Below are 26,264 nucleotides of genomic sequence, written 5' to 3' on the forward strand. Positions count from 1 at the left end.
AACACCTGTGCGGCTGTCCCGGCTTCCCCGCTCCAGGCTCTGTAGGGGAATCCCGGCCGGCTGCTGCCCCGGGCGAGCCGGGCACCGCTCTCCCTCCGGCCCGGACGCAGAGGCGGCGGCTGCCGTGAGCGGCCCGGTGTCTAACGGGAGGCGGCAGCCGCCTGGCCGTGCAGCGCCCGGGCCAGGCCTGCTCGCTGCCTTCGGCCGAGCTCGGCTCGATTCGGCCCAACTCGGGTGAAGGAAAGAGCCCAGACTCCATAATTAAGTCAATCCCCTGGCATAAGGGACAATGGACATCAAGTGCTGTGAGACAAATTCCTCTGTCATCGTGTCCAAATAAGAGAAATGGAAATGGAATGATCAACTTCCAGTGCAGTCTTTGGAGATGTTACTGCTTTTCATGGGATTCTCTGAGGTGTTTTTTTCCCCAGCCATGTGTGATGCCTCTTGCTCAGTTAACTCCTCAGTCTTCCTTTTATTCTAGTACCTGAGGGTGAAAGAAGGAGCCTAGACTCCATAATTAAGTTTATTGAGGAATGCATTGTTGAAGTCTCATGGCTCTGGCTTGGTGCCTGCATAATATGCTTGAACTCCTGTGTGTAAATCTGCAAATTGTATTGCTACCTCCCTGAAATTACGGTCTTGTTCTCTCTTTGCTATTCCACTTGCTTCCTTGGTGTGCTGCAGGACACTGCTGACCATCACCACTCCTTCCCTTGCCTAGTTTTAGGAATCTAGATGGGGTGCTTGGCAGAGTCACAGTGGTCGTACTCTGGCCATAGTGGACACATGGATCCTGGCCAGTAGCTGGGCTGCTGTCTCAGACTGCTAACAACTCCAGCATAATCCTGGAGTTGAACAAGTCTTAAAACTGCTTGAGAAAGTCCTGGTAGATGTAGTGCTTGGGATTTAAGCTACTGTTATACACTTGATGGGAATGGCTTATGGGTTTTTTTTTGAGGAGTGGGAAATACTTGGTTATTAAGGCTAAGTGTGAAGTAGTCAAAATATGGTGTAGTGAGCTCTCAGCTTGACTGTCCCAGCCTGGGTCACTTAGCCAGCTAAAGCTTTGTGCTTGATTACTATTCCATCTTTTGTAGTAGCAGTAATGGATGTATTTACTTTTTTTTCACCTTTTGCTTAGATTCATCTCTTCTGAGTAAATGAAGAAAGGGACTATGAAGGCACAACATCTGGTTTTCTTTTCATCAATGAAGAGAAGTTCATAACCAGGTAAATTATTAAAACCCTGAATATTTAATGAGTTTGCTGATTTCTTTCAAGTGATTCCACATGTATTCCTTGACAGGGGATCCTGTAGACAGCTGAGTCTGCAGCCACAGCAATCTCTACCACTTAGTTTAAGCTGTCTACAGAGAAGAGCTGGCCTTCACATGGAATCAAAAGATCAGAGCATTAAGCCTTAGGGTCTGTGTGATTTGTTCCTTAAGGAGAATAGCCTCTCTAGAGGATTCTGAAATAAAATTAAAAGTTAGGGAAGAAGACCTTCTTGCCTTGGACATCTGTTGGAATTGACCCTAAGTTCCAGAGTTGAGCTCAGCTTGTCTGCAGCTTGGGGTTTGGCAGCCCTGGATGGCAGGGAATCTGTGCAGAAAGACTTTTAGGCTGCTAGCTCTCTGCTGTGGTCAGAGGAAGTGTCTCTTTCACCTACTTGTAGAAAAAGCTCAGAATTGCAGTCTAAATTCATTGGTGGGGTGCTTTTCCACAGTTCAGTCTCCCTGGGAGGAGTTTTTCCTACTGCTGCCCCAAACTCTGAGCCACCTGGCCTTTAGCTCCATCCCCTTTCTTAGGGAATTGTTTTTCCCCTGGTGACAAGAGTGCAGAAGCTGGAAGGAGCTTCTCTCTTCTCTCTTCTCTCTTCTCTCTTCTCTCTTCTCTCTTCTCTCTTCTCTCTTCTCTCTTCTCTCTTCTCTCTTCTCTTTCCATGGCTCTTTGTCCTCCCATGGGAAAGAAACTACCTGTGGATGCAGCCAGGGATGGGTCTGCAATGGAATTTATTGCACTGGAGGAGAAATTTGTTCCTGACTCCTGATGTTTTCCTGTGTGGCCTGGGCAATGCTAGTTTCTCCCTTTTCAAGGAAGGCTGTCAGGGCTTTGCCCAGAGCACACAGGCAGCAGATGCATCACTCTCTTTCTCTTCAAGAGTTGTTCCCTTTATGCTGCTGTTAATTTGGGACACAGTGCTTTTGTGCCAGAGGTAATTCATGTGTGTGAACTTGGCATGCAGAAGCCTTTGGAAATGTACCAGGTGTACCAGAGTCTCTGGGGCTTTATTCCTCTATGCGCTTGCCTGTTCCTGTGGTAAAATGTGCCTCCTAGTTGAGACCTTTCTGCATGACTATGGTTAAAACTGTCTTCACCTTGCATGAAGGGAAATAAGTGTTTCAAGAACCACTGACATTCCATATGCACTCAGGCTTGCTTCCAATGCAATTTCCAGTCTGTCATCCCTCATCTCTGCCTTGAATCTGCTGTTACACTGCTTATCTTCCAGTTCTATGCTGCAATCTTGCTGATGGGGCAAGCTGACCAAAGCTTGTGGGATGATTTGGCTGGCTGAACTGCAGCCTCTCCAGCAAAACTGCCATAAATATTCAGGGATCATGTGTAGGGCTTGGGCAGGAGAGAGCACAGGTGAGCTATCCTGGGCTGGTGTTTCCAGAGAGCAGTCTGGGCTCTGTTGTGGTTCACCACTGGGGCACTTGACCTTGCAGCTCCATTGTATTCTGCTTTTGCTACTGGATAAAGTGGTGAATCTGCAGTGCATGTTATGTTTTTGGGCTTTTGAGTTGTTCTGCCAGTTACTTGACTTTGGTTTCTGTTAATGGCTGTGTTTGGCCGTTGTCACAACAGCATCTGATTTTCCAGACACCAAACTCAGCAGAGATGGCATCTGTCTCTAGGTTAGGGCAGCAGGAAGATGTGTTACAGTTAGGCCACTCCTGGAACTGGGCTGGTGCACATATTCCCTTCTGGGGCAAAATGAAGGAAAATGGGTTTTTTTCTCTTATGTTTCTACTACACAAGGACAAACAAGTCAGAGTGAGCTGCTGATAATCTCTCCCTCAGGGCTTTTCTAATTGTTTGTGTGGTTTGTCACTCTTGGTTGCACTAATGCAAGGCTGAAACCTGAAAGAACTACTTATGCAAACTTCTGAGGAAGGTAATGGCAAGTTTTTCTAGACAAGGCGAGAAACTCTGTGAAAATCTTGAGGGCTTGCTCTGAGAAACAGAACCTCTTTCAGAGATGACCCTTACCAGACCAGTAACTGCTGTTAGTCTATGATTTTATTTGCCTTTGCAGTCAACGTGGACTAAGAGTAATAGGTGAGCCTCAGAGTGTGCCCCAAGTCCTTAAGTATTTCTAATCCATCTTCAAGGAGCTCACCTTCTCAACTTCCTACTTGGAAAAAACCTGTGAGATAACAGCTGTCAATAAATGATTGCCAAATGCTGTGAAGTGCAGAGACTTGAGTTTGAAGCACCTCTGGAGCAGGATCAGCAGGTCTGTCATAACATCTGTCAGACAGAACTGCAGATCTATCTCCTACTTGCCTGGTAATCCTGAGCTGCATCTGGAGCTTGCCTGTGTACGAGGCCAAGGTGTGCTTCATCTTGCTTGTCTGTAGCCAGTTCTGTGATCAGAGCTGGGCTTGCTTCTGATTCATATCTAAACCTTCTTGTATTCCCTTTTGGTGGGATGACCTGAATGTGGTCCCTCACAGAGACACAAAGAACCTGGAATGAGCTATCTCAACCCAGTGCAAAGAAGGACTTTTGCCACCAGTATTCTGAGGATTTAAGAACAAACTAAGTAGAAGTAAATATTGAAAATCCTTGTTTAGAATCCAGTTGATAAAGCTAGTTAAAAATATTTTTGTGTGTGGAACTGCAGTAATGTAAAGTAAATCATTTACATCCACAGAATTAGCAGGGAATGCAATGAACTCTGAGTTTAGTGCTGCAGCCCCTGTCCTCATGTTACCTGCTAGGTAAAAGCCCAGTTGATCTTTTCCCTTCTCACCATGGGAAAAGGCTGTCTGAAGCAACAGGACACTGTCCTGTTTATTAAGTGGAGAGGGAGAGATAGGAATGCCAGGGAAAGCTCTCCACGTTCATCTCTGCTTGGCCCTCTGCCCCAAGCACAGCCTGGACGTGTTACCTGCCCCCCCTGGCTGTCCCTGGTTCCTCTCTGGTGTGTGCACACCTGGGCCCAGGGGAAAGCCACATTCCTGGGGCCTGTACCCATGCTGGGTTGTCAGTTCTCTGAGGCACTTCTTTATTTTAAACTGGTGGAGGAATTGTAATAGTGTTTCTGATGGTGCATGAGTTGTGAACAGCTCCAGCAGCTCTCTAAGGAACATGTGCTGCAGAGTTTGCAGGTGCTGTGTGTTCCATTTGTGGGTCTGCTGTTCCAACAGCTCCCACAAACATGGAAATAACAGGCAGTATTTGGAAACAAACTCAGTGTCCTCACACCTCGCTGCGAGGCAGGACATGAAACCATCGTAATCCTTAGTCCACAAGGAAGGATTTGTACACTTCCATGCAGTTGTTCCCCATGGTTAACTGCCTCTGCTGCTGGGAAATGCTTGCTTGAATTACAGGCTGAGCCGTCTTTAAATGGTGTGGGGAAAAGTGTTTCATTCTCATGGCCTCTAAATGCATTTCAATAATTCTGTCATTGCTCAGCCCTCCATAGCCTGAGCTGCAGCTGGCTTTGTCTCCATGGCTCCTTGTTCTTGGCAGGGGAGCATTGGTGCATGGGGATGTTGCTCTGTTTGCATCCTCCTCATGGCTGCTACAGAGGTGCAAAATACAAGCTATGCTGGGGCAGCATTATTAATGTCATGTAAGGCTGACTAATTAATTTCCTCTGGGTCTTTAAAGAAGTAATTTATGAGCAACTCAGTAACCTGGCAAAACTTTTCTCTCAGAAAATGATGTATGGATCATTAATAAACCTATACAGGGGTGCAGTGGGTAGCACAGTTATGGGGTGTTACTCTGTCACATACCACCTGCATTTTACAGTGATGTTAAAATTTTTTTTCATTGTGATCTTTATTCTAGAGAGTAGCTCAATTCTCTTCTGAAGAATTATAACTCTTACTATTCAGATCAAGAGAATCTGCAACTGACATATAATCAGGTAAGGATTTAGGGGTGAGAAACTCCACTAATCTGGACATCACAAATTAGTGCTCTCTTCTCCTCCCAGCACTGGACTCAGCTCCACTCGCTGTGGTGTTGTTATTGCACGACAGGTTCCATCTAATGTAATAAACCAGAACTGGTTTACTGAACTGATCAGGTCAGCCTGCAGCTTTGGCTGTTTTGGAAATTCCTCAAAACTGAGGTTACACATCCTCCATGTAATCTGTTCCAGGGCTGTGTCAGCCTCAGAGATTTCATTGTAGTCCTGTTACTTTGAGGAGAGGCAGATTATTATTAGTTGATTATTTTTACTCCATTATTATGCAGCACTGACTATTTCCCTGTTTTTCTCCAGCAGGAAGGAAGCATCCCCTTCATTGAAGGAATCCTGTCGATGTTCTGGGGCGTACGGCATCCTATCAGATTAAAGATTCAGGATGAGAAGCAGATACTCTCTTTTGTAACCCTGAAATCAACAGAGAATTTGGGCTTTTCCCCCAGTAAAAGGTAATGGATGGACTTCCCTAGGGAGGCTGGTATGCAAGATAGCTCATGCTGTGGCTTCAATGGCTGTGGCTGGCTGCCCTGGATATCCCAGATTCCCCAAAGGCTGTGGTGGTTGCTGGACAGCAGAGCCTTTGAACAGCCTCTGCTGGGCTGGAAGGTGTGTGTTTATAGCACCTTTGTTTAGCCCTCAGCCTGAGGAGCTGGAAGGAGGCTGCTCTTTTTCATGAGAACTGACAATTTCTATACAAGGACTGGGAAATTGATGTATATAAATGTATAGGAAAAGACCAAACAATCCCCCTGTGTTTCCATGTGCACCTGATACTGGTAGCCCCTGAGAGGCCTCATGTTGGTGCACACTGGAGCATGAAGCCAGAATCTGGTGGGTAAGTGCTGAAGGATTGTCTGTCCCAGCTTACAGGTATGTGAGGTCTGCAACCATTGCTGCTCAGGTGAAGTTCAAGTCAGGGAATGGATACTGGCTTTGTCTGTGCAAAATTTGGTGTAAAAACTTCTTAAAACACTCAGAGACCAGCTGTTCCAGCATCTGCCAATGGCATTTTATATCCGAATGTGTTCTGCTCAGCTGATACAGGTACTCAGTGTACTTTTCCTTTGTTTTGAACACTGTTTCCCCAGCCTTGGTTGGTAAATTTGATGAGCTGATTCTGAATCTTGTAATACAGAGGCAGAGCCAATGTTCACCCTGAATGACTCCCTGATAAATTGAGTATTTCAGAGTTTATTTTTCTAATTACTTATTGTCTTCGGTTGCATGTGAGGCATGTTGGAACTGAACTGGGGATTTAATTCTGCAACCTTTGCAGCTGCAGAGTTCCAGTAAAGTCTTCTTCCCCCTCTCTGGCTGCTGAAATTCAGGGATGAATTTTGACAGGAGTAACTAGGAAAGAACCTGAGTTTTAGGCAAATATGGCTCTCAGTTTACCTTGATCAGGTCTGCTGGTGTGGGGTGCATGTGGCCTGCAGGGCAGTTCTTAAAAATCTTCTGGCTGGTGGAAATCTGTATGCTAAAGTAAACATTCACTCATGATCCCAGAAATGTGAGGCTGCCCTGACATGCTTTAAGGTATGCAGAGCAGCTTGGCTGTCTGATCTTAAAGGAACTTGGTAAATGTGTGCAATACAACCAAGATCTTGTTTGGCATGTAAATTGGGGGTAGCTGAGTATTCTTGGGAATACATATATACTTATATATACATATACATATGAAATTTATTTTTAATATTGCACTACAAATTGGTTTATTCTCAGTCAGAGCAGTAACTGGATGAAGACCTTATGCTGAAGAGTTTAGGCAATGATTTATGGAAATATTGACATCTGAAAGGCTGGATGGAACTTCCTGCTCTCCTACACAGCTGGTTCGGACAGCACAAGTGCAACCTGTGTAACAGACCTGTGTCCTGTAACTATTAAACAACAACATGTATGTTTTGTGTGCCTGCCTGGTAGTCTGAGTGTGATTAATCCAGGATATTGCATAAAACAGATCAGGAATTACTGCCAGTTGTTTAACTTGTGTCCTGGTTGGTGTTCAACAGGTTTTACATTGGATGTGTTACATTTGGGACCCCTGGTCATACAGTATTTTAATATGATTGTGTTATGACTTGAACTAAAATGACCATGCTGAAGTCTGTATGTTGAGCAGGGATAGGAATGTATGACATGACCCCTGGGCACAGGATAAATGCAGCCACTGAGCTACTGAGGAGCAGTCAATGGTAACTCTGTTTGTCTTTCAGGGGAATGACTCACTGGGGAGACTTTGATGACCTCCATGACATCAGTGGGGAGGCACTGAAATCTACTGAGGAGCAGCCAGACCTCGAGAAAAGTCAGTGTCAGTGCTCTCAGGTTAACCAAAAATTCTGTGTTCTGTGACAGTGCAAAAGGCCTCTCACACACATCAGCCCTTCCCTGCCAGCCAAGGGAAGTCTCTTTGCTGTGTGTCACATGCCCTGCAAGCTGGGGAAACACTCACCTAGGGCTGCTTAGGGCTCTGCAGGTGACTTGGTGAACAGCCAGTGGCAATGAGCTGTGCTTTCATCCAAGAAATCATTCCCAAGGGAGCAAATCAGCAAACTGCAACCCCTGCAAGCAGCCTATTCTTCATCGTATGCCTCTGCCTCGTTCCTTTCCTGCTCCACCCCCCCAAAAATAATAAACAGTAAACAGTAAATGAAGCCCTTCCCTGAGAGCCTCCCTCCTCTGGGGGTGCTGGCAGCTGCACAGGACGCGTGGTTCTCTTCTGCCCAGGTTATCCGTGCTATGAAAGTCGCGCTCTCAGGTCCAGAGGGAGCAGGAGCTCGACTGTGCCACCGTGCCCCGCAGCAGCAGCGATGCCGCGGCCGCGCGCAGGAGGACCGAGCTCCCCACCAGCACCAGGACAGAAGTGGAAACTCACAGGTTCTCTATCAATGGCCGCTTCTACGACCACGAGGTAGGAAATGTTAGGCTTGGCTTTGTCACCTGAGGGACAGGGAGCCCTGCCCAGTGAGGTGTGCCGCAGGCCCAGGCCGTGGTGTGGCTGTTCCTGTTCCCAGACATCAGTTTTCACTCCGGCTTTTGGGTCAGAAACCAAAATAAGGATCCACAGCCAGATGAGGAGCAGACAAGTGACAGAGCAGTTGCTTCGGAAGTTTAAGGTAAGTCTGCCGGGAGGAGGAAGCGTGGCCGCGTTCTGGAAGCGCTCATTCCCATGTGCACTCCCCCAGCACTGCGGGAAAGGTGTGGGATGGCTGGGTGAGGACAGTGCATGGAGCGGAGTGTAAAAACCCAGACGGACAATTGTAACCCTGTGGTGCTGCCCTCCCGCGGACAGCCTCGGGAACTGCGCCTCGCCTGAAACAGCGGCGATTATGCCAGCGCCTGTCTGGGACGGGCTTTCTCTGAGCCAGGAGTGTGGAAAGATTGGAAGGTTACAGCTACAAGTACTGCTCGAGGCCAGTGCTATGCTGTCTGAAACTACTTTCTTTTTTTTTTTAAGTTACTTGGAACCATCTCCCACCAACAATGTCGTATGTGGTCAGAAGTAGCTTTGCCCTTGCTGCTGCATATTTCTCAAATATCTTGATTTTCCATAGCTGTTTAGTATTTAATTTGTACTTTAATGGTCTTAAGCTTCCCATTTAACTTATCTGGAGACTTCACTATTGCAGAATTACTTTGTGTGGTTAGTAAGACTTGTGAGTGTCTCAGAAGGAAAACAACTTCTAGGAGTAACAAGGAAGGGAATTCCAGAGCAGGGACTAGAGTTGTAGGGAATACATTGCAAAGCAAGTGTTCAAAAGCTGTGCTGTTTTCAGAATGTGGCTGTCAGGCACGAGGGTAGGTCACAGAGGTTTACCTTGATGGCAGCACAAACAGCAGATCTACGTGTGAGGGGAGAATAAGCTCTAGGAAGCAGTTAAGGATGCTGCAAGGAAAGCAGGCAGGACAGATCTGGGTTTGCAGTGTGTTACTGTGGGAACACAAGGGTGAGGGCTGGCACAGGGACAGTGAACATGGCAGCACAGCTTTCTGCCTCATCCAGATCCACTGTCTTTAACTCTTGTACAGACAGGATCCAAATCTCTGAGCTGACACACACAGGGAAAGTGTGCTGAGAGGGAAGTGCTGGGAATATCTGTAAGTCTGAATGGAATTTTTTTTTTTTCACAGCTAGAAAACAGCCCCCATGAATTTGCACTTTAGGTTATCCATGCATCTGGAGGTAAACCAGCCACTGCTGCCTGAGCACTTCAGCTCTGATCATTCTGTGTCTGTGTGGAATGTGTCCCTTGGAGTAATAGGACTTGTGCCAGGCCTCTGTCCTTGCTTGTGCACTGTGTGTGTGCTGTGACATCTTGCCTTCTCAGGGACCCTTCAGAGATGTCTCCTCTGGAGAGGAAAAGCTGAATAATTTTGTGTATTTCAGCTGACAGCTTTGCATTGCTTATGCTGAGTTCAAAGTACTCACTGGTCAGTGGAAAAAGGTTACTTCCATAGCAGTTTACTTTTCCAGGAAAAGGGAGATTTGATCTTTAATAAAGGGAACACCTGGGAGAATAGGAGGGAACTGGGGGAGAAGGTATTTTAAATAGCACAACATTAGGGACCTGTTAGGTATCTGGTCATTGCACTCGAGTCAGTATGGGATCCTTGTCAGGAAAAAAGGCTCATGTCTGCAGGTGGTAGATGGAGCCCCTGTGGTTGGTTCTGTGTTTTGTGACACTGCTTATACATTCTAGAAAGGAAGCAGCTGAGGAGTAGAGATGTTCCCTTGCTGCACAGGCTGCTGCAGGGGCCCTCTGAAAAGTTGGTAAATCCTTTCTCATGGATGGGGACGTGGAGGAGATCAGCAGTGATGTATGTATATCCTCACTTCTCAAAGCTCATGGAGTTTTCCTCAGTGACCACAGTCAGTAGTGCCTTTCTTGTCTTCTCCTTGGTAGGTGGCTCAGTACATTTCATTCCATCTTCCCTTCTTGGAATCCATTCTGCACAGAATAAATGAAGAGGAGGAGCTGGAGATTCAACAGAAAACTACAAGGTAAGCAGACACAAAATGAGGTGTCACAGAGTCCAGGGCAATCTGTACAATTGGCTCATGAGGAGAACATATGGATGTAGCAGAGTGCAGGTGGAACACTGTGATTGGAAGGCTGGAGGCATTGGGAGGGTTTGTAATCTTTCCCCTATCCTGCTGCTCTTAAAGATTCCATAATTAACACTGACTACACACAGACTGGAGGCCTCAGAAAATTTGGACCCTCAGGGTAACTTCTCTTTATTTTGTTTGCTGTTTGCTTTCTGGGTCTTTGACTGGCTTGGTCGGTACTTGCTGCTGTTCCCTTGGAAAGGGCAAATGCAGCACCACACGTGGCACCATTTTGGTTCTGTACCATTTCAGCCACATCAGTGCCTGATGTCCCCTTAAAACTTGAGGTGAGTGATGGAAATGCCCCTGGCAAAAAGGGGGATTGTCCCACAGGTGCAAGCCAGAGGAGCTGCCATATTTGTGAGCCTCTCCTGAGTCCAGGAGCACTAAGAGGCTGCAGCAGCCACAGATCTGTTACTGCATGATGGGCTGATAATCACCTTGAATCCAAGTGTCAGGAAACATTTAGAAAATACCAGACTTGCCTGCATTGGAAAAGTGGGCCATGGCCACAAAGGTTGGGAATGGACCCACGTGTGAGCAGCTGGTTGGAATTTGTGCTGAAGGTTTGCAGAGGTTATTTCAATGCCTTCTCCCTCTCAGGTACACACGAGAGAAGAGGCTGATCCAGCAGCACCTGCGCAGTCAGAGCATTCAGAAAACAGAAACCATGGTGTGATGGGACGGCCCTGGAGAGCACTGGGAATGCCCCGGGAACGCCTGGGCTGCTGAAGGACAGTCCTGCTGCCTTCTGGGCTGGGACTGAGCAGTGACAGTGCCCCGTGGGAGAAGTGTCCCCTCACCATTAACCCCTGCAGCGCTGGGCTGCGGGCTGCGAGCACCCACAGAGATGCACATTGCCCAAACTGCAGATGCTGGCTCTGACTTGGAACTTGGGCAAAAACTCCCCTGAAAAGCCCAAGGCTTTAAATCCTGCTGATGTGGGACCTGGCACCAAGAGGCTGGCGTAGAAAAATAACCAATGTGCTGGTAGAAAATGTGCAAACTAGGAATATGGTTATCCCTCTGTTAAAGAAATGTTGTGTTATATCAGCAGAAAGCTTTTCAGTAGAGCCAAGTGGCAGAAGATATTTATGTATTTAAGACTGCAGGTAGGATTTCCAGTTAAGTTATAAAACATCCATGCAAGATGCCTGAAATCCATGGGCTTCAGGGTGGTGGATGCAGAAACTACTTTAGCTTTGAGCTGCTGTTAGAAAAACATAACTGGAAACCCTCCCACTTAGGAGCTGCTCAGCTCTTAGCAATGACAGGGAATTTATTGCTGAAATACCTCGTGCACTGCAAAGTAAGGACTGACTGAACACTGTGGGGTCCTGAAAGGCACCTCAGTGGTTTCTGCAGTTGGAATTGGTGATTGTGTTCCTTCCTGAGTGTTGTGTTTGACAGGGAATGGAGGTGCTCAGTGAGAGGCTGTGTGTCACAGCCAGGGAGGACAGGGCCCACAGCCTCCCCAAGGATGTGGTTTGGCTCCAGCCCAGCCCCACGCAGGGCACTGCAGCCCCTGCCAGGTCCTTCCTGGCTGAGCTGTGCTCCATCTTAGAGCTCGTTACAGAGACGTAAATAAAATAAATCTCTGCACAGCTCCTTGTCCTCCTGCACTACCTGGTTGTCTTCACCTGGTGTCTGTGCCTTACCTCAGCTGCTTTGTCTCAGGCAGGTAACAAATGCTTGTGAGGGAGGAAAGGGATGTGCAGAACATGTGGCCTCGAAATTGTATGGAGTAAATAAAATTTTAAAACTTTACACTGCCCGAAATCCTGTTACTGGGATGGGAATTCAGAAAGTAAAGGTCAAGGTGCTGATATTGAAGCTCCTCAGGTTGCAGCAAGTGTGTTATTTCAAAGTACAGTTTATAATCCTGCCCAGGAGAATGGGTAGGGACAAGGGAGCACAGAGGGCAGAAATAACAATAAGTCATGGTTAAGAGTTAGGAATTAAATAGGCCATTTTTGTCACCATCTGATGTTCAAGACTTGAATCCTTTTCAATTCTCTTGTCTTGCTGAATTGGGACTGAAAACTTTGGGCAGACAGAAGTTTGGGGATAGGGCACAGAGCTGGTGCTGTTGGCCAGGATTTCAGGGAGAGGGCAATGGTGCTGTGACTCCTGAGGGGCTGGTTCTTTGTGAGTGCTGTGCTGGCTAAATGAACCATTTCTGACAAATACAGGCAGGAGCAGGGGAAGAATCTCTTCCAAGGTATTCTGGGACACTCAAAGAAACACAGCAAGGACACACAGGTGACAGAGGAGAGGGAGGTCACTCAGGTTCAAACACAAAGCCATTAACCACAGAAACAGTGATCACAGTCCATAGCTTACCTGAATTTGTGCATTTGATCTCATTTGCACTTACACTTCATAAGCTTAGGATTTAAAATGCCTTTATTTGTTTTGTTCTGTGACTATTTGGGATAATATGATAACATTTCCTACCAGAAGGTGGTGGCCACAGCCAAACCCTGAATTTCCATCACTTAGCTTATTGTTTCAGTGGATTTCCTTACGGGGATTCAGCCTCTCTCTGACCTAAAGGTGGCTTTTTGTCACTTGGTTTGCTTTAAATGCTCCCTGTGCTGTTTGTGTCCCTTGTCCAGCCAGGCCCTTCCCAAGAACTGCTCAGCTCCTTATGCCAACATCATTTTCTCACTCGTTGGGATGAGTTTGGACCCTGGAAAAAGGAAAATCCCTGGGAGCATCAGTGTCAGGAGGGTGGCTGGTGTGTCTGTGACACGTTCAGCGCTCATTAGGCTGTAACTGCACTCGCGCTAATTAATGGGCACGAGAGCAGCAGGCCGGGTTCGGCCGGGCTCGGCTCCGTTCGGCTGAACTCGGAGCCGATCGCAGCATTCGGAGCTCAGCTCGGCTCGGTTCGACCGATCCCGTAATGTTCAGGTTGGTTCGGCTGATCTCGCGTGGGTTCGGTTTATCTAGTTCGGTTCGGTTTATCTAGTTCGGTTCGGTTTATCTAGTTCGGTTCGGCTGAACGCGGTTCCGTCCCGTTCCGTTCAGTTCACCTCGGCTAAACTCGGATCGATTCGGCAAATCGCGGCCGGAGTCGGCCCTTCGGGTACGCTCGGCTGTTCTCGGTCGCACTCGGCTGTTCTCGGCTCCACTCGGCCGCACTCGGCTCTTCGGCCGTCCCTGACTCTGCTCCGCGGTGCAATGGCGGCCGGTGGCGGGGCCCCGCTGCCGGGCCTGAGCCCCGTGAGGGGACAGAGCGCTGGCACAGCCGCCTCAGCCCGGGTCACCCTGGCACTGCCCGGGCCCGCGTCCCCCGGAGCGCGCCCTGCAGCGCAGAACGCGGCTTCGGAGCCAGGAGCGGGGCCAATGGCCTTGGCTCGGCAGCGGCGCCGGGAGGCGGCGGGCGGTGCCCTCAGGTGAGCGGCCGGAGCGGAGGGAGCGGGGCTGGGGGCACCCACAGGGGGCCGGGGCACCCACAGCGGGCCGGGGGCACCCACAGCGGGCCGGGGCACCCACAGCGGGACGGGGCACCCACAGCGGGCCGGGGCTGCTTCGGGCGCTGCTGCTGCGGGGGACCCGCTGTGGGTGGGACGGGGCTGTCCCGGGCCTTGCGGCTCTCTGGGATCGCGTTCCGTGGAATAAAGCTGGGGCTCGTCCCGGCTGCGGGAGCAGCGCTTTGTTGTGTGAGAAACAAAGTTCACTCCTTAGAATTTTTACACGTTTGTTAAGGAATAAAAGCCAGCGCTGGGGTGCTGGGCTGTTTGCCAGGAGCAGCCGGTTACCTTAAACCGTGTTCTCTAGATTCTGTTCCATTGCAGTGGTGTATGCATATTCATTCGAGTTTGTACATATTCAAATAGTCCTTGGAGTTTAGATGTTCTTTTGCTTGGTTTTAACCTTCGTGCCATCTTATGGATTAAACCAGTGTACTTTATTTCTTCCTGTGGTGCCATCCTGTTTTATTTTCACTCCCTCGGTATTTGACAACGAGGGTCAATAATTTTTTTTCCTTTTTTTCTCGGTGCTCTGGTTTCTGTTTCTGTTATCTTGTGTTTCAGATAAGATTGTCCCCAAATGTGGGAAATCACCTAATTATCTTACACCATGTTCTGAGTTCCTTACATGTAAAAGCATTTTACCATTTCACAGTTTCTATTATGCTGCAGTCTAAAATAGTATCTCTTGCACTGCTATTTGTTAAAGCTCTGCAGTGCATACATGAACTACAGATGATGCTTTTATCAAGAGCAGTAGTTACAGGTTGTACTGTCTCAGGAGTTTTGTGGTCAATACCACTGTGCCAGAGCTAATACACTGTGCCAGAGCTAATACACGAGGCAATAACTGCATTTGTTAGGTTTCATACTGTGCCAGAGCTAAACACGAATGGCAGAGGCAATAACTGCATTTGTTAGGTTTCATACTGTGCCAGAGCTAATACACGAATGGCAGAGGCAATAACTGCATTTATTAGGTTTCATGCTGGGCTGGGCTGGGCTCTGTGTCCCGGGAAGCAGCGGGATGCGGGTCCCTGTGCCCACCCCGGGGTCCCAGAGAGAAGCTGCTCCTGTGGCTGCAGCTGGGGGGCGCTGGGAAACCTGAGCAGTCCTGATGGAAACCCATGGAAAACCAGGTTTTGTTGGGTTTGGGACTTGGCATTTCCCCTGCTCCGTGTGTTCTGCCTTAGGAAACGGGAGCTGGGCACCGAGACACTTTGTTACCCTAGAAGGGACGAGTTTCTTAGTATTTATTTCCTGAGGCGCTGGAACGATTTGGGTCTCAGCTGGCACCCGAGAGCCTCCTCTGTGTCCTGGGTGGGGTGGTGGCAGTCAAAGGGGTCAGAGCTGGGGCGGGAGGGTGGGCAGAGGGGAGAGCAGCGGCTCTTTGGGGATTTGCGTCTGGAAAGGGCCCTCAGGTTCGTGCTGGGCTGCTGGGAACAGAGCCGAGCGTCGCTGGGCAATGAGGACGGTGCAGCCAGAGCGCTGAGGGTGCCGAGGCTGCAGTGGCTGTCGCTGCTGCTCCTGCTGTCCCATCTCTAGCGCTGGGCTGGCACCCTCGGGGCAGGGGTGGCTTTTAAATGTTTTAGCGCTGCAGCAGCGCCTCGGATTGGATGGGTCTGAGGATGTCCAGCTCTTCCTTAGGCCTTGGAGCATGGCCAGGGTGCAGAGCTCGTGGTCAATCTTGTTTACACACTTGGAGTAGCAAAAGATTTTAAAACAGGGACTTTGAGGAAATAACATAGGTGAGTCTGTTGCAAGGATAGGTACAAGCTGTCCTTATTAAAGATGCACAGTGCTGGATGTTTTGTCAAACCCCTCTGGGGACAGGACGTGTCCCCAAAGCTTCATTAACCCCTTGTTTCCTGCTGCAGGGCAGGGTGTGCCCCAGCCTCGGGGCTGTGTGGCTCCTCCTGCCTGGAGCAGGGACAGCCCTGAGGCTGAGCCACAGAGGTCCGGTTGTTGGAGCAGCTGGGGAGGGATCTCTGTGCCTGGGAATTGTTGCTGCTGCCTGCCTGTCACAGCTGCAGGGCTCCCTCAGAGCCTGTGCCTGCAGCAGCACTTGGGGCTCCTGTGCTGGGCAGGAGCAGCTCTGGGCTGGGCTCTCAGTGCCGTCAGTGTCCATGGAAATGCAGCGCTGGTTTCACTTCCAGCAGCCTCTGCTGTGCCACCCTCGGTGCCAGGGCACAGAGCTGTGGGGAGGCCCCATCCTGTCTGTGCCAGGGCTGCCAGCAGCAGTGCTGGGCACCGAGGGCTGCCTTTGGAGCCTGGCTTTCACACAGGGTCACACGCTCTGCCCCTCAGCATCCAGCTGGATCCTACAGCTGGACAGTTCAGCCAGCAGGGATTGGAGTCAGCTCTGGGACCCAGAGCAGGTTCTGTCCCACAGAGAGGGACTGAGCTCCTGGACAGCTCAGAGATGTGCTCTGCCCTTTGGGGCTGGCGCTGAGTGCTGCAGGTGATTGTGGTAAGGGGAACTGAAGCTTTCCTAGAAAAGCCATCAGCTGTCAGGAGAATCTGTGGGAAACAGGTGCTTGGTGCACTGGCTGGTAGCAGGTCCTGGGCTTTTCTCTTCTTTCCTTTAACCTGTTCTTAAGAGGAGCCCAAAACTGCAAAATCGAAAGGAAGGGGGATGTGGGGTGAAAGTTGCTTTTCATTTTTTGAAGTGTTGCTGTGGATTTTGGTGTGTCAAGGGGCACTACCAAAGCAGCATTGGAATAACCAAACTTTGGGACTCTGCACTTCATTCCCTTAATGTGTTTGTGTGGGTGCAGGAAATGCCAAATCCCAGAGCAATTCCATGTCTGTAACTTCAAGTGCAACATCTTTAAAGCCAAGTGCTCAGTGTGGGCTTTCCACGTGGATGCAAATGGTCAAAGGCCTTTCTTGTGTCCCAAAAGCAAAAATCCTTTCTCTGTGAGGTTTTGGAGGGGATTCTCTTTGGGATTTCTTGTGATGCAGCACCCTGAGTGTCCCTGCCTTTGTGCAAAGTCCAGTGGTGAAGGATTGAATGACTGACATGTGGGGTCTGGGATAAAAATGGTTCTGTTCAAATTGGGCAGAGAATGCAATATGAAAAATAAGCTTCCTGCTATTGTCTGAAATAGTCAGGAATAAAAATGCTGGCAAAGGACACATTTGTGTTTGAATTGGTGCCACCTGTCATGGATAAACCCCGTAGGGAGCAATCAGAGCAGAAGTATGAGAGCTAGGATCCTTTGACTTCCACAGTGGACTTAATTTTCTTTTTCTCTTCTCTTTCAGGGCAGGAAAAATCATCCAGCTCCTCCCATCTTTGCCAGAAGCTTTGGTGTTTGGGCAGCCAAAGGCAAGAGGCCTCAGCACCAGGCTCTGCCCTGGAGGGCTCTGGTCCTGCCCACGCTGTGGGGGTGAGTCACAGGGACACAGGGCTCCTCTTTTCCTCTCTGCTGGCATTGCCTGCCATGGCAATGCCATTTGTGCCAGCCCAGCCCCAGCTGTGCCTGCTGGACAAGGGCAGAGGTGAAGGGACAAATGCCAGAGTTCCCTGGGGATGATGGAGCTGTGGTGTTCGCTGTGCCCTGAGGGGCAGCTTGGGCATTTTCCGTGCCCCCAGGACTGCTCTGGGCTTCAGGAGCTCTCAGTGCATTCCCAGCTCTGCCAGGGGGGGCAGCTGGGGCAGGGCTGGGTGACAGCTCCTGCTGGGGCAGGGCAGGGCAGGGCAGGGCTGGGTGACAGCTCCTGCTGGGGCAGGGCAGGGCAGGGCTGGGTGACAGCTCCTGCTGGGGCAGGGCAGGGCTGGGTGACAGCTCCTGCTGGGGCAGGGCAGGGCAGGGCAGGGCTGGGTGACAGCTCCTGCTGGGGCTGGGCTGGGCTGGGTGACAGCTCCTGCTGGGGCAGGGCAGGGCAGGGCTGGGTGACAGCCCCTGCTGGGGCAGGCCCTGGCCCTGGCACGGATGCAGGGGCAGGGCTGGGAGGGTTTGGCAGCAGTGGGAGGAGAATGAGGGATGGTGTGGGCACAGAGCTCAGCCTGTGCTCTGTCAGCACAGCCCTGCAGGGCACTGGGATCTGGGAACAGCTCCAGCTCTCCTGGTGCCCAGGGATGGGCTCTGAGGGACTGGGCTCACCTGTGGCCTCCCAGGTCAGCAGGAACAAGGCAATGTGGCCAGAGCTGTGGCCCATCAGGCTCTGTTTCCCTCTGGGAAAGCACAACAGGCTCTGGGCTCAGGTGAGTTTCCTGCAAGTGCTTAGAGGAGCAATCCAGGGAGAAGGGAGTTCAGCAATTGCACCTGCTGCTGGGAGCAATGCCTCAGGCTTGCTCAGTTTGTGTCTGTGAGAAGTGGGCTTTGGGCTGGAGAGGGGCTCTTGGGAACAAAAGATGGAGTCAATCCTCTCCAGGGATGTGCAGGGAAGGACTGAGTGGGAGGGAAGGAGAGTATTTGCAATGATATCAGCATTTCTCCCAAAACTGGGGTGGAGCAGTGATGGGGGTGGTTGGGTTTGCTCTGGGCCTTGTTATTCCTTGTGCAACTTTTAAATTCCGTTGCATGATTTACTGTCCAGTATCTTTCTAACAAAAACTGACAGAAATTTAGGTTCAGGATTAGAACTTAGGTCCATTCACTGCAGATCTTGCCAAGGCTGGAGGACTGGGGTGGTGGCTGCTCTCAGCAAAGGTTACTTATTAGTGCTGTGTCAGATTCCCCTCAGTGCTGGGCAGGAAAGGTGAGGGTTTGGATCAGGAATTCTGCAAACAGGGCCTGTGTGATGGTTGATCTGTTTTGTTTTTCAGTGAGCCAGGGCTGGCACAGGGAATCGTGCAGGTACTGACCAGAGCTGCTGCCCTTTGGAGCCATTTTAAAGGTGTGATCATAGAACATTTTGGGGGCTGTTTTCAGCAATCTGGGTTTAGAACTCCCATCCCCAGCCCGTTGCTGACCCTGAGACATCTGCTCTGGTTTCAGGCTGTCCTTGCTGGAGCACCCTGGTCCCTGCCATCCCCAAGCCCTGGGACACGGAGAGAGCCCTGTCCCAAGTGGCTTTGGCACCTTGGCGGGGATGTGGCAGCAGCCCCAGAGCAGCTGGAGGTGAGAGCTGGCTGTGTGAAACTGAGCAGTGCTTACCTGGGGCTGGGGGAAGGGGAGGAGTGTCCATCCCCCTGGAGCTTTCCTGCTGGGATGGGGCAGCACAGGGAGCAGCATTAACTGTGCCCCTCCCATGGGCACTGCTGCCCTTGGTGTCTCTGCTGTGCCACCAGACCGTGGCAGTTTGCTGCTGTCACTGCCACTGCCGCCCCACGGGGGCTGTGCCCTCCTGCCAGCCCCCGCAGGAGCTCCAGGGGTGCCTGTGTGCTCTGCTGGGAGCGTTTGCTGGGAATGTGCCTCATCCCTGGCAGTGTCCCTTTGTCCCTGGGCTGCCAGCCAGAGCTTGGGGCTGCCCAGGCTCAGGGCTGGATTGCCCAGGGCACTGAGAGGGAGCAGCACAGGGAGAGGGGCTGGCAGAGCCCAGCTGGCAGCCTGTGCTGGTGCTGCAGGTGGGGCTGGGGGCACTGCAGGGAGTGACTGTCCCCTTCCCTAAGCAGCCCTGCAGATCCCAGGGGCTCCTGGAGCAGGATTTTATTCCTTACTTCCCTTTGTGCAAATTCATTCTCCCAGTTGCCATGAGCAATCCTTTGATTTCTCTAGGAGAAAGCCTCCCAGCAGAGACAGATTGCAGCGGAGGCCAGAGTTGTGTTTGGAGCAGGGAGTGCTGAGAGCTGCATCTGCCTGTGCTGCCACAGCCTGGGAACAGCCTGGGAAAAGGGACTGGGGGATTTCTGGTGCCCCAGTGAGAGGAACACAAACTCAGCCATTCAGCCTGACAGGCCCCTCCACCCAGAGCTCAGCACACATCCTCGGAGGTAAGTCCAGAAACACAGAAGAAAAAGGTGACTTGTTTTGCTTTAAAGTTATTTCAAGTTGTTATTAAAGCCCAACCAACATTTGCTCCTGATTTGGTTGAGTAACGAGCAGTGGGCACAGATGATGCCATTCATGTAGCTGCAAACCTGGGGCAATCTAGAGGGGATACAAGAACTGTTTGTGTGGGAAAATGCAATGTGAGGGGATGTCAGGGGCAGTGAGGTGGCATTTGTGAGGGAATTGCTGAGGTCATTGAAGGGGGAGCAGCAGACAATTCCCCTGGGAAATCCAAGGGCCCACAGCCAGGGCTCTCCAGGGCTGAGGGGGCAGCCCTGAGACTCACTGTGTGCTCCTTCCTTGGCAGCAGCCAGCAGGGAAGGGAGAAGAGGATCCCTGTGGGATGAGACTGGAGAGAGCGAGCAGAGGAGCGGCCTCGGGCTGGAGAAAGGCAAAGGGACCAATGTGGTGCCACCAGGGCACCTGTGAGGAACAGAGTGGACACTTGGAGGCCACATGGAGGTGAGGAGTGGATGGTTTGGGGCAAAATGTGAGTTATTCTGCAGGGAAATAAGCAGGGGGTATTTAGGAGGGAAAAGCTGAGGTGATGAGCTCACCCACCCTGGCACAAGGTGTGTTTGCACAGGCTGGGCCAGAGGTGAAGGTCAATCCAAAGCCAGCCCTGCTCAGCCTCTAAATCCCAGGGTAAGTTGTACAGGCTGCCCACTGAGGGATTAAAAATACATAAAAATGAAACCAAGAGCATTCATGAGATTCCTGGGAATCCCATTAACTTGTTGTTAGAACTCCTAACACATTTTTGAGCTTTGGTGACAAGAATGCATTTCTTTATTTGGATTATTCACTGTGTGGGATTTGGGGTTTATTTGGATTTTAAAGCTCTCATGGTGGCCCTGACACTGCTCAGGAGCTGGTAGGAAAAGCAGACTCAGAGCTCCTGGCAGGCACAGGGGGTTTCCCCCATAGTGGATTGTGGAGGAATTGTCTGGGACCTGGATTGTCCCTCTGGGTGATGCCACTTGCTGTGATTTGTGTAATTCCATTTATTCTATTCCCAAAACTTCGCAGCCCAGGGGTTTGAGCTGACAGGGCAGGACAAAGATTGTTCTCTGTGTGGGGCCCAGATTTGGGGTTCAATGTTAGCTGTGCTAATTCTGATGAATTATTCCCAGAGCCCCAAATTCCCCGCTCCATTCCCGCTGCAGTAACCTCCCAGTGCCCCATGGAGTGTGGGCATTGCCATGCAGAGCTGCTGCCTTGGACAGCAGCTGTGCCAGGAGCCAGCAGAGCTTCCAAGGAAGCTCAGCAGCACAGGGACAAGGACAGGGTTATATTCCATAGAACTGGCTGTTTATAACCCTCACCCCAGTGGTGTCCCTGGGGTCACTGGACAGAGCTGCCTGGAATTGAGCTGATTTCACCCCCCTGAGCTCCAGAGTGGAGAACATCCAGTTGGTGTTCAAAGCAGGAGAAGGCAGTGGTCAGATGTGCCCCCAGCCAGTGCTGGGGCAGCCCCTGTGCCCGGGGGGGACATCTCTCCCTGCAGAAGCTCAGCTCCTTTCAGAGCCTCAGCAGTGGCCTCTCCAAATTCTTTTCCCTCAGGAAGGGGATGCACAGCTCTGTCTACAGCACACCTCCAGTGGGGCCTACCTGTGAAAGCTTTCCTTCACTTGTGCACTTGCTGCTGGATCCCTGAAAAACTCCAAACTCCATCCCACTGATTTTCAGGTATCTCTGAGGGCTCCTGTCTGGGATTCAGTATCTGTGGGGGAAGATTGCCTGGGCTTTAATGCTGCTGATGGATGATGGCCTCAGGCTGGGGAGGAGGGAAGGGATTTGGGGTGGCTGGGACATACCTGCAGCTGTGTGGGAGCTCTGAACTGGGAATTGCTGTGTGAGCCCCTCTGCAAACAGCCTGTGCCTCCATTCCCTGGTAATGCCAGCTGCTCCTTGGGGTCCTTCTGGGCTCTTGGTGCTCTCTGTGCGGGCTGGAGCATTTCCACGTGCCTGCTCAGAGCAGCCCCTGGCCCAGGAGCCACGGTGTAGGCACAGCTCCTCCTGCAGATCCCAAAGACACGAGGGGCTGCTTGCCTTCAGGAGCTTTGGCTCCTCCTGCCCTGCGCTCCCAGCCAGCTGGGACACGCTGAGGGAACACCAGGGAGCACGGCTGGCATCGAGCAGGAGACACCGAGGCCTCTGGGCCAGAAACAGCCCCGGCCTCAGCAGCCGCCATCACTTTGGCCTGGCGGCGCTCACCTGCAGGAAACGCCGCCTGCCACTCTCCAGAGGAGCTTTGGCCACGGAGCAAGGTCACCCTCAGGACTTGTCTTGTTCACTTCTTCTGGGGAAGCAGAGGGACATTGTGTGAGCACGTTTACAGCTGCTGGGTAAATCCTGGAAAGGGCAGAAAAATCAGGGTCATGGGGAAGGGTTTGGTGCTGACATGTTGAGTGCCAGCCAGTTGTGCCCTACGGCCATTGCAGGGGCTGGTGTGTAAAGCAGCATTAGCAGAAGGGAAGGAGCTGCATTTGCAGAGGAGTTCTCTTACTGGCAGCAGTCATTCCCATCCCACACAGGGCCTTTGGAACAGCCCTGGGATTGGCCCAGGTGTTTGGAGCAGGGTGCTGAGATGACCAAAATTCTGTGTTCAATGTGCAGCTGGGCCAGTCAGTTCTCAACATTTGACTCGATGATCCTCACGGCTCTGGAAATAAAGAACAAACAATTTTCACTGTTTTTTTAAACACTGGGGGTTTTTCCCTTGTGTTGTTTCCCTGGGGCTCCAGTCCCACACAGGCGCAACTGGAGCAGGAGCAGCAACGCCTCGGCCCCAGCGGCCGTCCCAGAGCAGCTGCTCCCGGCCGGGGCGCTGCAGCCCCGGGGTGCGGGCACAGAGAAGGGGCTGCGGGCGCTGGGGCTCGTAGGGGAGCGCGGGGCTCGTGGGGTTACCGGGCCGGGGGGGGGAGGGCGTCTGTGTCTCCCCCGGGGTTACCGGGCCGGGGGCAGCAGCAGCGCTGAGCGAGCAGCGATACTGATGGGGTCCCGAGGCCGGTACGGGCGGTCTCCGTGTCCTTCCCGCGTCCAGCCGTGATCCAAAGGCTGCTCCTGGGAAGCGGCATCCTCCTGGCGGGCATGGTAGTGCCACAGCACCGGCTCCCTGCCGCCGCAGCCGGAGCAGGCCTGGAGCCCCGGCGGGACCCAGCCCTGCGCCGGCCGCAGCTGGAGCGGCAGCGCCTGTCCCGGAGCGGCTCTTCCCGTCCCGGAGCGGCTCTTCCCCCCCGCGGTGATGCCGGTCCCGATCCAGCCCCAATCCCACCTCGATCCCCCGGCCCCACCACCCACACCCTGACCACCGAGGAAGAAGCGGCTCGGCCCGGCTCCCACAGGAAACACCGGCAGGGTCCGGACCCGGGTTCCTGGGCCCAGATCCCGACTCCTGAGCGTCTTGAACTCCGCGCAGCAGCAGCACTCCCCGATCCGGATCTCCGCACAGCGCTCTGACCAACGCTCCCGCCCATCCCGAGCTGAGCATCCCCCGCCGAAAGCGGGACAGGCGCGGATCCGCCGGGATTTATGGGCGGGGGGGAGGCGGGGCCCCGGGGGCGGGGCCGGCACAGGTGCAAGGGACCCCAGTGCGCCTTGGGGGATTTAAGGCGCGGGGAGGAAGCGGCTGAGCTATTTGCCCTTCGGTGTTCGATGGGGGAGGTTGCTGCTGCCCGAGGCTCTATAGCTCTTCTTCTCTACGTTTCTTTTGTTTTACGTTTCTTTTCTGTTGTATTTCTTTTTCTCTATACCTCTACTTCCTACCCTCCCTTCCACCCCTCCCCTACACCCTCCCCCCCACCAAATTCCCCCCTCCAACTACCCCCAAGCCCTCCCCTCCCTCTTCCTCTACGGCCGGCCCCCGCCCCCCTGTCTCTATTCCCCTACCGTACCCCACCCTACTCCTCTATTCCCTCCTGTCGTAGGAAGGGGACCCGGACACCAGCTGGCTCATCACAGGTCCAGTTTATTGAAGAAAGCATTAAACACTTATATAGCAAATAATAAGGTTATGAATATTCTGTAAGCCAAGCAATCTATTGGTTAAACTATACCATGAACTCTTTTTCATTCTTTAGGGGTTACATCTCTCTTTTCTCATGTCTCTTTCACTATTTGTTATTGTACTACAGCTAGGCCCAAGGACACGCTATCTAGCAGGTGCAGAACTTGGAATTAGCCATGGCTTTGTGCTTTTCCATTCTCTAGTCACCTAAATTTCCCAACACCCTCCCTCTTCCTTCCCTCCCCAACCGAGCTCCCCCCATCCCCTCTCCCTGCTCCCCTAACCCCCCCAGTCGCTCCCCACCTGCCCTCAATCCTGCTCCTTCCTCCACCCTGCCTTCCTCCCAGCCCCCTCCCCTGCTGCCCTGCACATCCCGACCTCTCCCCACCTTCCCGTCACCTACCTCACTGCTCCCCTATTCTCGTTCTCCCCTCTCCTCCTTCCCTCGCAGCCGCGGGGCTCGGGGTGCCGGGCATTAATAAAGCCCTGAGGGCCGGAGCCCGGCGCCCCCGCCCTCGCTGGGGTCCCCACACGGGGCCGGAGCCGCTCTGCGGGTCCCCCCATTGCAGTGCAACACAGCGCCCCGCACCGCCGGGGCTCCGGCTATCCCAGCACCACACTGGGGGGTTCCCTGGGGGTCGGTGGGAGGGGCCCCCTCCGGAGGAGGGGTCCGGGGGAGTGTGCGGGGCCCAGAAGGGGAGTTACCCCCAGGCCCCGCCCCCTCCCCCGGACGGGTTCCCGCCCCGGCCTCCTGCCGGGACCCCCTCCTCCGGACCGGGGCCCGGGGGGAGGGAGGCCCGGAGGTGGGAGGGAAGCAGAGGGGGATACGTCACTCTGCAGCGTGAACACACGGGGGGGGGTGGGGGGGGGAATTGCCTGACACACGACCGTCGGCCGTGGCCCTGCCCCCTCCCGCCCCCGGGCCCCGGTCTGGAGGAGGGGGATCCTCGGGAGGGAGCCGGGGCGGGACCCGGGCCGGAGGAGTGGGCGGGGCCTGGAGGGGGAGTTAGCCCCCAGCCCCCGCCCACTTTCAGGACGGCCTCCTCCGGAGACGGCCCCTCCTAAGACCCCTCCCCCTGGGACCCCCTCCTAACGAGGAGGCCCCTGTAACTAGGACCCCCCGCCCCAGGACCCCCCCAGTGTGGTGCTGGGATAGCCGGAGCCCCGGCGGTGCGGGGCGCTGTGTTGCACTGCAATGGGGGGACCCGCAGAGCGGCTCCGGCCCCGTGTGGGGACCCCAGCGAGGGCGGGGGCGCCGGGCTCCGGCCCTCAGGGCTTTATTAATGCCCGGCACCCCGAGCCCCGCGGCTGCGAGGGAAGGAGGAGAGGGGAGAACGGGGAGACAGGAGAGATGGGGGTGGTGAGGACGGGGAGGGAGAGGAAGGGAAAGGCCGAGGGGGAGAAGAGGGACGGTGGAGAGCGGAGGAATAGAAGGGAGAAGCGGAGAAGGGACAGGATGGGAAGCAGTGGGAGTGGGTCCAGTTTGGGAGGAGACGAAAGGAGCGTTTCAGGGCGAGAGGAAAGGGGGAGAAAGAAAGGGAATACGCGGAGAAGGAGGGAGGGGTAGAGAGAGGGACAGAAGGGGAGGCCGAAGCCTCCGTGCCTCACCTGCGGAGCCCGCACAGAGGGCTCCTGTCCGCACCGTGCTCTGAGTGAGCAAATGGCGATCGAGGCGATTTCCGGGGTCTAAATCACCTCGGCCGCCACTGGGGACGGGGCTGTGAGACCGAGTCCTGCCGGTGCCTGCTCGAGGGGCGGTGCTGCCTCTGCCCCGGCGGGAGGGTCGCGGCTCTCGGCCGGACTGGGCTTGAGACTGGGCAAAGCCCAGCCTGGGCTCGATGCCCGCTCCTGCTACGATGCCGGGAGCACGGTGACCGTATGCGGGCGATGGAGCCCACAGCCGGAGCCGGGATGGGGCGTTCGGGTCCTGCCGGGGTCTGCCGAGGTCCCGGAGGGTGCCGCCTCTCCCTCGTCGGGAGAACCGAGGCGGCATCGGGATCGGTTTCGGTCCCGGGATCGGTTTGGGGGCGTGACGGCCGCGGGCACGGGGCGCTGCCGGGTGCGGGATCGCGGCCGTTCCCCGGTGCGGGCGCGGAGCCGCCGTGTGGGGCCGGGACCTCGCAGGGCGCCCTCTGGCGGACACGGAGCGCGGTGCGGGGCAGGGCCGGCACCGCACCCCGGAGCACTCCCGGCCCGGTGCCCCCCGAGGCCGCGGCGCCCCCGGGCCAGAGCAGCCCGTGACTCCCTCCTTCCCTTCCCCGGCGCCGCAGCTCCGAGGGGCTCCCGCCGCACCCCAGGAGAATGAACGGGACCGTAAGGGCGGCAGAGGACAGGACAGCCCGGGCACCCGGGGTGAAGTTTTTATTTCAGCTTTACTCTCTTCCAGAGGACGCAGAGACTGGCTGAGAGCTCCCACATGCCGGGGATGAAGGATTGTTTCCCCACGCTGCCCAGCGCCGGGGAGAGCTGGAGCCCGCCGAGCTAGAGC

The 26,264-nt window shown here is 53.3% G+C and overlaps 1 long non-coding RNA gene and 1 pseudogene across 2 annotated transcripts; both read left to right on the plus strand.

Moving 5' to 3' along the window:
* The first annotated feature begins 1,163 nt into the window (after nt 1–1,163).
* On the plus strand, nt 1,164–12,088 carry LOC132072393 (ras association domain-containing protein 6-like; annotated as a pseudogene).
* Nucleotides 12,089–13,537: 1,449 nt separating this feature from the next.
* On the plus strand, nt 13,538–22,454 carry LOC132072456 (uncharacterized). Of its 2 annotated transcripts, XR_009418320.1 has the most exons (8): nt 13,538–13,750; nt 17,096–17,220; nt 18,603–18,673; nt 18,775–18,897; nt 19,495–19,709; nt 20,075–20,229; nt 21,331–21,456; nt 22,286–22,373. It is a non-coding gene; the product is annotated as an uncharacterized LOC132072456 (long non-coding RNA). The 2 variants fall into 2 exon arrangements; XR_009418319.1 differs by having other exon boundaries at nt 21,331–22,454.
* The last annotated feature ends 3,810 nt before the right edge of the window (nt 22,455–26,264 follow it).

The sequence above is a fragment of the Ammospiza nelsoni genome, chromosome 4 (assembly GCF_027579445.1).
Source record: "Ammospiza nelsoni isolate bAmmNel1 chromosome 4, bAmmNel1.pri, whole genome shotgun sequence".
Classification (NCBI taxonomy): domain Eukaryota; kingdom Metazoa; phylum Chordata; class Aves; order Passeriformes; family Passerellidae; genus Ammospiza; species Ammospiza nelsoni.